Consider the following 12001-nt stretch of genomic DNA (forward strand, 5'->3'; position numbering starts at 1 on the left):
GAGTGTTGGAAATTTTTAAGTTATTCGTGGTAGGTTTCTCAGTCACATCTCCACATGTACACTGGGAAAATCTCAGCCTCAAATGAGAATTTTGGTGACCTGGTTCCTGTTCTTGCAGAGCGTTTGTCAGTCTCAAGCTTGCTAGACAAGAACAATACATATTTAGTTGATATATAGGTATATATGTACATACTAAACTATGCTTTCTTGAAAGCATAATCCATGGGGACAAGACAGAGAACTTTTAAAGAAAGTTTGTTCTGCATGTCTCACAGTGCTATAAACAACGTGACTGATGTGAAATAAATAAAGGTCTACTTAGGATTGCATCCACTGGAGATAATAGATAAATCTTTACTCTAAGCCCCATGATATTATTTCAATTGTATAGTAAACATTTTCAATTTCAAAATGAACTTGAGGGGAATCTCTTGCAGATACAGTCTCTTGGCTCCCTGAAGGATTCAATCAACTAGATACAATGCCTTATTGAAAGCTAATGTACAAACTTCTTCCAGAAAGAGGAGGAGAACATTTTTAATGATATATAGACCAAATATTTATGAAATTCTATTTTATTTCCTTTTAATTTATCTGTATTATTACTGCATTTGTGAATAGTTAAGCACAACAAATAAGCAGCCATCTAGCTCAGTGGCATAGTTATTGCTTTGCTGCTGATACCATTTGTGTGGAAGGGGGGAGGACAAGGTAGGTACCACAAGTCATTTAGGAGGAAATTTGTTGAAAAACCCACCTGTGAAATTGCAGTAAGGATATCCATTTGTTGATGAACAGTCACTAATCAAGCTACAGTGCTTATGTAATATCACATCCATATCTGACAAGATACCTTGTAAGTCTTCCTGTATGTTCATTTTCTGTGACAAATGTTATTTTAGAAGAAGTTCAAGTGGTACATGTCATGCAGCAGTTGACCTTGCTCCAAGTTTAGCAATACTTATTTGAGTAGGAAAAGGGACAGAGGTCTTTAAAATTTAGGTATTTCTCGCTTTCCTCTGTTGTTAGTTTCCATTAGAAACTCACCAAGAAAGTTCAAACATATTTAGACACATTTCTTTTTACCAAGTACAGAAAGTCTCTAGTAGAGTGCACTGTGTCATAGTTATAGTATAACAGTCTAATATAGTAGAGGAAGAATACTGGGGTTTTGAGGATAACTGAGATGAAACTCAGGTTTGATTAACTTTGATTTCATTAGGCTTCATCTGATATTAAGGAAATACTCATATAAATGCTAATGTATATTAAAAAGTTATTAGCTCTAAAATTCACCTATCTTGCCTTTTTGTCAACATGATCTGTTACAAAATTAAATGTTTAGCTGAAGGATGTTCAACCGAAAGGAAATTTCTTAATTACCGTTTCGTGAAAAAGGTCTGAAGGTGGAAGACATCTCCAAACTTGTCTTCCTTTGCCCTTGCAAGTTGTCAGGAGGAAGCTTCTCCATGGGACAGAGACAGCTGTGCCAGCAATGCTGACAGGTACAGCTCAGCACCCCCAACCTGTTAGAGGAACTGGCTCTGCACCTCTCCCACTGCAGTGCAGATTTCAGAGTTTTAAGTTGCTCATGAGAGGGAGTTGGCACTAACTCCCTCTGGGCAAGGTACACAGTGTGCTCTTATCCGCTGGCTTGTGCTGTGGGGGCAGCAACCTCTTGCAGAAGGGTGGGAAAAAGAAAAAAGGTGATAATGTCTTTCGCTGGCACAGCTAAATTTGCAAGGTGTCGTCGTTCAGCACCCTCATTGCCAAGTACATTGCCACGCATTTCAACCCGGCTGTGAAACAGCAGATCGCTCTTTTGTACGAACAACAGGCTCCACAGGGGCAGTCAAACAGCAAACGTGTCTTTGGAGGACATTTGCACTCATAACTGCATGCTTCTAATAGGAAGGAACAGCCTTCTTGTTTCTCTGTGACATATTATCTGTGGTGGTGTTCTGTCGTACAAAGCGAATTCTATCTTGAGTTGAAAAACGTTTTGCTTATTTTCATTATAATTTCCACAGTACAGGATGAAAAAAGTAAATTGTGCAGAAGATGAAGTCTGATTTTCATGGTTTGGATTCCCTTATTTCAGGAAGAACAATTGCTTCCTTTGCATTTAAGTGCTTGGTGTTAGGGTGCTGAGACACACAAACATCCAAAAAGGGCAATTTCCCAGAGTTTCTGGGGGAAATGAGTAACTTAAATTGGAAAATTAATTATATGTTATTACTTTTTTTTGGTAAGGACCTGATAAATGTTATTCTGAACTTATATTACAAGTCTTACTCAAATCTAAGTTGATATTAGCTGAGTTGAAATCTTTTCATTGGCCGAAAGGAAGAGGGTATTTCAGTCTCTCTGAATATAAAAATATATTTGAAGGTAATCCTTTCAGACTGGGCAGACTGAGGCAGAATTGTGTATGCTGCTCCATCACTCAGTGTTGTTTCATCCTCAAAGAAAGAAAAATGAGTTGTCCTTTGAAGTACAGGGTGACTCCCTCCTGACTCCTCACCAAGGCAGTTTGCTGCAAGATTCCTTCCTGTTAAAAGTTGGTCATGGAAGATAGAACTTTTTTTTTTAATTTTTAAAACTTTGAGGAATATTGAGGGGTTTCACTAGGGTAAACTCAATTTTGAACTTGGGGAAATTGAAATTGCATTCTGTTTGCAATAGGTTCACGTTTGGAACCTGTTCAAGTAAATAGAAAGATTATTCCTGGTGTTTCTAAATGTTTTAGCTTAATTTTGACATTTTCTCTTAAGTGCTTTCTATATATCTTACGTATACTTCTAAATTTAGCCTTAAAAAAAGAATAATCCTTTTAAATACTATATATTCAGTGGTGGTTTTGTCTCCAGGAGTTCAAAAATGCTTTTGGTTTCTAAGAAAAATATTTTCACTTGTAAATTTCATTCTTACTTCTCTGTGGATTCAAAATTTAAAATGGAGGTAGGTGAAGATACCACACTATGTTTTGCTGTCTGCTGCTTTAACATGACTTTTATTTGAAAATCAAATGGGGAATGACTCCTTAGGCAACTGTGCCACAGAAATGTGTCTTGATTTGTTTTGATTCCAAAAACTGTGCATTAAGAAGAAATGGAAACACCATGCTCTTGTTGTTTGTTTAGACAGATCTATCACAGGGATGGCAACTGTTGTGCTTTTCTAGACTTAAGGTCTCAGCTGAAATATCATATTCTGTCTTTTAGCGTGACCTGGTAAAAAAACAAACAAAAAAACCCCCCAACCAAACAAAGCCCAAACAAACAAAACCAAACCAAAAAGCCACAAAAAACAAACCCCAAAGGAACAACAACACAGTCCTTAATACTGCTATTTTCAGTGTCAAATGTATATGGAAATACCTTACAAAATTAAAGTGACTTTAAAAAACTCCCAAAATGTAGATGTAGGTAAAGGGAACAAAAATGACATTGTCAAGATTCTAGTGGGGTACTGGCAGAGGCAGATAAAGGCATAGGATGGAAATGCAGCAGGTGGTAGCAGGGGCTGAAGAAAAGACTGGCATGGGGAGCTGATAGGGAGGAGCAGCAGCAGGTAATAGAGAGGAATGCAAATATCCAGCTTGAGGTCTGCTCAAGGTGATTTTCTGGAGACAGGGAGAAAAGTTTTGATTTGCCTTCTGAAGCAGACCCCAGGGAAATAGTCTGCTGGAAAGCGTTCAGAGGAATTGCTTCTTGTACAAGAGAGTTTTGCATTGTGTACTTTTTGGGGTTGGGGTTATGAATGCTTTGATGCAGGGGAAATATGTGCAACCTTGAGCGCTTCTCCATCCTAGGTCCTCAAGCTAAAAAAAGGTAAAAGATTTTCTAGAAAAGCACAGCACAACTGATTCAGCCTAGACTGATTTGTTGAGAGAAATTCTGGGGACGTAGACTTGAAAACATTGTTTAACAAACACTTTAACAGTAAGAATAGTATAAAAATGTAAGACTATTGGGAGAAACCTTGCTGCTAAATGAAGAACATAATTTGATGATTGAAGAGTTCATAAAACTCCTCAAGGAACACTTTATAGCTCTGATTAATATAATTCATTTAATTAAAAAAATATAATAGTACAGGATGGAAAAATACCTTGAAAAATAAACTGTCTTTGAAGAGTTCTCCAGAATGTTAGCAGGAAACATGTTAAAGGTTTATAGCCTGGCAAATGAGTGTTACCAGGAGGTCTGTTCAGACAGCAGAAAAAACTGAAAATAACAGGAGGTATCATAGTGCCATGCCTGTTTTTCAGATAAAATAAAATTCATCCAAAGCGTGGCCAGAATACCAGCCCCAGCTACTTCTGACAGCTGCTTCTAGAGCTTTCCTTCATCACTCTTGGAGCTTTTTGTTCTATTTGGTAGATGTATGAGGATGGATTCAGAGATGCAGCATGCAATGTGTATTGGGAAGAAAACAAACAAAACTTCAAGCCCAAAAAAAACCAAACAAAAACCCCCAAAAAGTCCCACCAGCAAATAAAAACCCCAAAACCACAAAGAACAACAAAACCCACTACCTGTGAGTTTTGTAGTTTTTTTATTATTTATTTATATTTTAGCTAAGCAAGACTGAGTAAGAAAAAGTGTGGTTCAAACTGTAGTAAATATAAAATGGTTTGGGTTTTAATTAAATTAATTCTTGGCACAGTAGTAATCTTAGTGTGGTACACAAGAAGAGCAGGCTGAGGTCACAAGCTGCTGTGTCATTGCCCTTTCATGCAATAGTCTGGAAATGAGCATGTTCTCCATCTCCTAAATAGGCTACGAAAATCATCAGACTACTTGTTTTTCTTCTGAATGTTTGCAGTATCCCTTTGCATAGTAAGTGAATATTCCAACATTGTCTGGAATCCATTTTTCAGGTGACTATTCTGAAAATGCACCCTGAGTAAACTAATTATTGGGGATTAGGAAGTTCTTCTGGAATGTCTAATACCAAAGTATCAGACATACACTTTGCCTTCATTAAAAGTGGGACTGTCAACTGACTTTTAAGGCACTGGTAATAGCATATAACAACACATTAGTTTAGACTTATCCTTGAGCCTTGTGTTTAGATCTTCAATGTGTTAGAGTCGAAGGCCAAGATGAGACCAGCTGAAGCTGATTTACACTAACCTGAATTTTACTTTAAAAGAACATTGTGTTTTATTTACCCCACTGTCCCTTTACAGAACAAAATAGTGACTTAGCCCATACCACTTGGATTGGGAGTATGAAAGATGTTTAGCTGTTGTTTATCTGCAGCTAATGTCCACATTAAAGTATGCTGACAAAAATTCCCTGGCTAATGGTGATTGTGGATGTTACTTTTTCTGCAGACCCCAATGTGTCCAGCTCCCTTACATGCTTGTGTAACTTAATGCATCTGAACCTTTAGACCTATTGGCATAAAAATCAACAAACAAACAGTGTAATATATAGCAGGAGACTAGGCTCAAAAAAATTCTTGTATCTAGACTAGAAACTGAAGATCCTTCTTTGTCATTGTAAGTTCAGGCACAGCCAAGGCGGGTCTGTAATGCTTTGTCTGCTGGGTGGAAACTGGTTTATAAGATGTATTAGCTAAAGATACACTAAAAGTAATGAATTGCTTCCTGTTGTCATAGTTGTAGAATTCCTTTTCAGCAGGCATGAAAAACTGAGAGTCTTATTCCTGCCTATACTGCTTCTTGGTGTAACTTAGGAGTTGGCACATGTCCATGTGGCAGGAGGCTTGCATTATTTTCACATTTAGTATGTACCATCATTCGTTTGTACTCTGAAGGTCTCTGGATTCAGTCCATTTGCATTGCTATTCTGTCTACCTGGTAGCCTTCATTTAGAAATTTATTAAAAAGAAAAGTTTCTTTGTAATTAATACTTATAAAACTTGATGCCTTTTATGAGGTGCTTTGATTTTTAAGTTCTTGATTGTAAAGCTAACAATATTTCCAATTCTACCCACTTCAAAGGCCTCAACAGTGCCTTAGAACTTCATAATCTACATTTTTGGTGCAAAGTTGCACCTGTTTAGAAAAATTATAGAGGTCTGGGAAAAAAATAAAGGTGTTCCTTGGGGGATCCTTTAATTGATAAATAGCACTTTTCATGTTACACCTAGGTAAACAGATTTATTCATTCAGCTGGAATTGGCACCATGCATGAAGGATGGGACAACATTTTGGCAAGAAATGAGGCTTGTCATGAGATTTCCAATAAAGATTTGAGATGAAACATTGTATGATCACTTAATCTTGTTAAACGTAGCACAAAACACTGAGTGTATTAGAGCGTATATTTAAACGATAACAAATCCTGCTGTTAGACCTAATAGAAAACAGTCCTTTCACCCCTCACTTGCTGGTCTTAGAGAGGATTTCTTTCCACTTTGGAGCTGTTTACTCTGCCCTTTTGTTATTGACCAAGGTGTTTTAATATGTACTTTTAAGGTTTTTTTGTTTGTAAATACTATAAGTTTATTTAAAGAAAACTCCCATATATCTGTGTAAAGTAGAAATATATATTACATAGTTATACTATATAAATTATGTATCATATAAAATGAATATAACAATTACAAAAATATATGCATTGTATATATTGTGTATTAGAAGAATGTTCATAACCTGTACATATAACTCAGAGGTAATATCATGAATGGGAGTGTTAGAGTGTTAGAAATATCCACGTCCATTATAGGAAGAATCTACATCTCTTAGTGTTTTCAGGGGTAGTATGGATAGAGGGGGTAGTTTGTTTTGAAGTGTTTGACAAAGTAAAGCTTCTGTGGTCATAAACTTCACAGATGATGGGCAAGGCTTGAAAAAGAGCTCTGAGATGATTCATGATTTTCAGGAGTTCTGTTGAAAATTTTCCAGTAGCTTAGAATGAACTATACAAACCCTTTCTGTAGGATCACTACAACATCTGTTGTCTGATGGCTGATGTTTTTCAGCCTTTCTAACAGTATGGGGGGGTCACTGTGTCACACTCACTGCAGCCCTGCAGCTGTCACATCTGTCATTCCCCAGACATACCTCTTACAGGTGATGGAACTTTGTGATGTACCAGAGCACGACCAAAAAGGTTATCCATGCTCATAACTGTATTCAGTTTCTGGGCTCACTTATTCTGTCTGATTATTGGTACCTGATGTAAAGAAAAGGTCAGGGTTATTCAGGCTGTGCTCTCACCCAGGCCGTGCCACCAGTAGCTTTCCAAGAATTGGCACCAGAATCCTTTGCTGGTATCGCTTATCTATGTCACTTGCCAGTATTTCAGTGTGGGAATGCAGCAAATGTAAATGCTTTCCTTGACATAGAAAGACGTAAAATTTCTTCAAGATATACAGGACATGCATCCCCCTTTCAGGACTAGAGACTAAGGAAGGATTGTGTATGTAAACTCTGTCATAGTTTCAGTAAATGAGTATGGCTTCTACTTTCTACCTAAAAATTACTAATTTGTTTTGATAGAAAAGTTATCACTGAGGTGTGAATTAAAGTTGGGATCTTCTAAGCTGTTTTCATAGAATCACAGACTTTTTTGGGTTGGAAGGGACCTTAAAGATCATCTAGTTCTAGCACTCCTACTATTGACAGTGACACCTTTCACTAGATCAGGTTGCTCAAAGCCTCATCCAGCGTGGCCTTGAACACTTCCAGGGATAAGGAGTGCTCAGCTTTTCTGGGTAAACCTGTTCCAGTGCCTCACCACCCTCACAGTAAAGAATTTCTTTATAATAGCTGATCTAAACCTAATGTCCTCCAGCTTTAGGCCGTTCCTGCTTGTCCTATCGCTAAATGTCCTTGTGAAAAGTCCCTCTTAAGTGTTCTAGAATTGGATTTTAAAACTAAATTAGAAACCTATATTTTCTAGAATTAAATATTTAAATATAGGTGTAGGGAACTGAAATAAAATTCATCTTGTATAACTGAGTATCTGACACACTGAAATTTGATACTGAAATATTAATATAAAAATTTGTGTTTGTGCTAGGGATTGAGTGTTTTGGTTAAAGGTTTCATGGATTGTCTTTGTGTGTTTATTCAACATACCACTGTAACTGTAAAATATATACATTTATATTAGTGGATATGTCTTCGTATTCTTTTGTTGAAGGTTCATAAAATACAGAATTACAAAACTATGCCCATCACAGCTGCTGCTTATTCTCTGGAAACTATCGGTTGTCCTCATTCGTGTAGAGTAGCTCTGCATGTACACATCATCCCTGTAATTTTCATCACATTAATGTGATTCATTAGCTGTTTAGGAGGACGAGACATGTCGGATGTTGTAGAGTAGAAGCAGATTAACTTTGAGGTTTTCTCGGAAATGGCGAATTAGCGTCCTGCAAATTCCCTGTGAAGGTGTACCTGGACCGTGTACAAAGTAAATAAAGATGATGGTGACTAATGGCAGAACTGCCATAGCTGGGCACACACTTCCCTTTTTCCCCAGTTGCAAAGTAAAGTGTCTGACAATTGATTTAAGTACCTGTGTGTCTCTCACATTTGCTGGTGTGATCGTATCCACGGTACTGAGGGAAACTATCTTGCTGGACAACTTATTCCTAATGTAATTCCAAATGAAACTGCTTGGAGCAGTTCCTGTCCATGAGGATAGCCAAGTGTCAAGGATTTGATAGCTATGAATAAGTAAAAATCCCAAGAAAGGAAGTGCTCACATTGGCTACACAGTCTGTGTGGTGGTGGGAGGGGAGCAAGAGAGAAAATGGGTTACAGTGTTCCATAATGTAATTACAAAAGGTGATTTGAATTTGATTGTCTGCAGGAAATGCTGATAAGGCTAAATCTCTGTGCACTTGGAGATCTGAATGCTGAGGCCAGATCAAGTCTCTGCAGACTTGTGTGGAAAAGCGCAGCTCTTTCATGACCTCCTTCTCTCTCCCATTAGGCTCTTACCTTGTGAAAGCAGGACACATTTTAGGCTGCATCTTATAAGTACAGAAATGACCAAGTACTTTTCAGTTGTGGTTGAAAAAAAAAATTACTTTTGTTCATTCTTTGGGAGAAGAGATTGAAAAAAAAAAAAAAACAACCAACCTAGGGAATCCATTTAATTAAAGCAAACAGTGAAGGTAAATACATCTGGCCCTTTCAATTTTTGTTCAAATAAACAATATACCAAGATCCTGTTTTGCTTCAAGAGAAGAAAAAAAAGGAGGAAAGTCTTAAAAAGTGAGAGAATAAGCTGTTGTCTGTAATTCTTAATTTCTCATGCTGTAAACTCTGATCTTAAATCTTTAATGTATGTTGCGTTTTGTCTCTAAGACCACTTTGTGATGAATTGTACCTTGTGAAGAGGCTTTTCTTTGCTATTTTTCTTTTTCTTGCGTTGTTTGTTTTTTCCCTTTTACCCTGAGTGACATTTCTGATATGTGAGCAACTACCTGAAGTTGTATAAAATCAGATCATTTCAAGGTCTTCCCTACAATCACAGTGCATTGGGTTCTTCACTCACACCTTGAGGAATGGTATTGCTAACATATTCAACTATTTCAACCTATATTTACTTCAGCTTCTTTTAAGGTCTGTTGCCTGATCTCAACTGTAAGGCAAGTACCTAGAAATCTGACTAATAAACTGTTTGCTGCCTTCTCCTTTATCTTCCCTATCTGTCATTAGCACCTCTAATTTCAGTTTATCTTGGTGATAGAAATATCTGGCCTGACAGCTAAATCTCCTTTGAACTCACGTGTCCATGGCTTTTATTGGAAAAGGAAGGGAACAGGTTATCTTATTGTGTCTCTTTTGTGGCTCTCCAGACTCCAAAGGGAGAACTGAAATAAAAACCAGAGTTTGGGTTTCATGGGGTTTTCTTTTTGGTCACACAGTATATATGCAAAACAGTTGAGGGGCAGTAGTAGGAGACACTGGGGAATACATGGATTTGTTTCTGGATCAGCAGTTTATATCTGTTCCTGCTGATATAAAAACCAGGCTGACACTGCTCAGAACACAAAACTGTGTAGAAAGATCCTGTGCTATACATGTATTTCTGATGAATGTCATACAAAGCCTTTTTGTAGCTCTTTCAGGGAAGAGCTCTCCACTCACTAAGTAGAGAAATGGGATGTTAATGGCTGACTTGAAAGAATTTGTAATTCAAACCTTAGTTTATTCATAACAACACACATAGCAATTCATTAAATTGCATATGTGGAGGATACAGGGCAATCTCACCTATTTGCAACCACTGAAGTTCCTGAGTGTAACTGTTGGGATCACTCTAATATCATCCTTTCATTGTTCCTTTATTATTTATTTTAAGATTACTTATTTTTAACTGTTTCTGTTCTATTTTCATTGCTTTTTAATATTTGCTCCCCATTTGGATCATAGTATATCTTTGGGCTATTTTTCTGAGTGGCTGCATGAAATGCCTGTGTCTCCTGGGACTTTTGGATCAGCTATTAAAAAACAAACAAAAAAAACAAAACAAAACAAAAAACCCAACCAAAAATCAAACCAAACAAACAACCCCAAAAAACCACAATTCTCCCAGTTGGTAGAGCAGTTGTGTGCAGGAGTTATGCTTTTCTTGTGAAATGCTGGCATTCCTGATTGCTTTAGGTCCTATTACTTTCATCTTGGTAAAGAACTAGACTTGGAAAACTTTTCATCTTCTTTGCTAATTGTGTTAAACTGCTTTTTATTAAAAGTTGTAAATATTACTGTTTATAAATAGTAAAACTCAATGGTTACAGTAAATTATATTGCATGCAGTTACACATTTAACTAAAGCACGTGGTTACTCAGTACTGATATTAGAGAGAGTTTCTTTAAGCAGTTGCACTTAAAGCTTACTCAGCAATACAACTTATACTGTGCTTTATTATTCTTGGCATTGACAACAATCATAATCAATCCCCATAAGGAAGAAATTTTCAAGTTGATTTTTTTTCCAGAAAAAAATTGTTTAAGCTCCAAACTATGTGGAGAACTTGCTACCATGTAGCAAAGTATGATGAGCAAACTTACAGAATATAAAAATACAACAGACACCAATAACAGCCCTCAAGGAAATGTCAGTAAATCTGAGATGGAATATGGCACAAAGTTAAGGAGTTGTGGTGTTCAAACAATTCTTTCTTGTGCACAGGATACTGGGTAAAATATACATTTAAGTATCTCCCACGAGTGCATTCTAGAATGCAGAGCCCAAGTTTATATAAAATTTTAATATTTGTCTTGGCAATAGCTTGGTACTAGTAAAATCAGAAATGTAGGGAGAGAGATATGAAAAGTGAAGCAGCTACTTCAGAAACAACTTTTTTTATTGGAATATGTAAAATGTGTATCAGTTACATGAATAGGTTGAACATTACTAAAATAGCTCTTTCAGGGGAAAAAAACCGCACTTTCGATGTACTAACTATGAAGTTAAATTGCTAATAGATTTAATTTTCATTTGATTACCAGTTCATGTCAAAGCAAAATATGAAAAGTGACAGATGTTCTTACATTATAGTGCAACTTCTCTTTGACATACACATCACCTGAAGTTACATTTAATGAGAGAAGCAGACCATCTTGGCATATGAGTCTTGATTTTTTTTTTTTTTCCTATTTTACTCTTTAACCAAATGATTAATGAGCTACACTTTATATTTCTTTTTACCTTTAAACCTATTGATGTCTTGAACCACGTGCAAATCCTAAATATTCAAGTGAGAGGAAAGTTTAGATGTGTATTCCACGCAGACATCTTAAGGGGGTGGACTACGCCAGTCACTGAAATAGTGTGGTGGGTTTAAATGGGGTTATTCAGCCAGTAACACTTTTTGTTTTGGTGTCAGTCTTTCAATTTTATGGCTTTTCTGTTGTTTTGGGGTTTTTTTTGAGGGAGAAGGTTTCATGGCTCATACACTGAACACATAGTCTGGTTCTCTTTTGATTTCAATGCTCAAGTTTTCAGGAATAGGCTAAAAAAAAAGTAACAACGAATGCGTTCAGAAATCAAATGGCTTG

The 12001-nt window shown here is 36.7% G+C and overlaps 1 protein-coding gene across 1 annotated transcript in view; it reads left to right on the top strand.

Moving 5' to 3' along the window:
• Positions 1-12001, top strand: part of ROBO2 (roundabout guidance receptor 2) — a 1060454-nt gene that overhangs the window by 84779 nt on the left and 963674 nt on the right. The gene's annotated exons all lie outside the window — the stretch shown is intronic.

This window comes from Chiroxiphia lanceolata, chromosome 2 (genome assembly GCF_009829145.1).
Source record: "Chiroxiphia lanceolata isolate bChiLan1 chromosome 2, bChiLan1.pri, whole genome shotgun sequence".
NCBI classification, from domain to species: domain Eukaryota; kingdom Metazoa; phylum Chordata; class Aves; order Passeriformes; family Pipridae; genus Chiroxiphia; species Chiroxiphia lanceolata.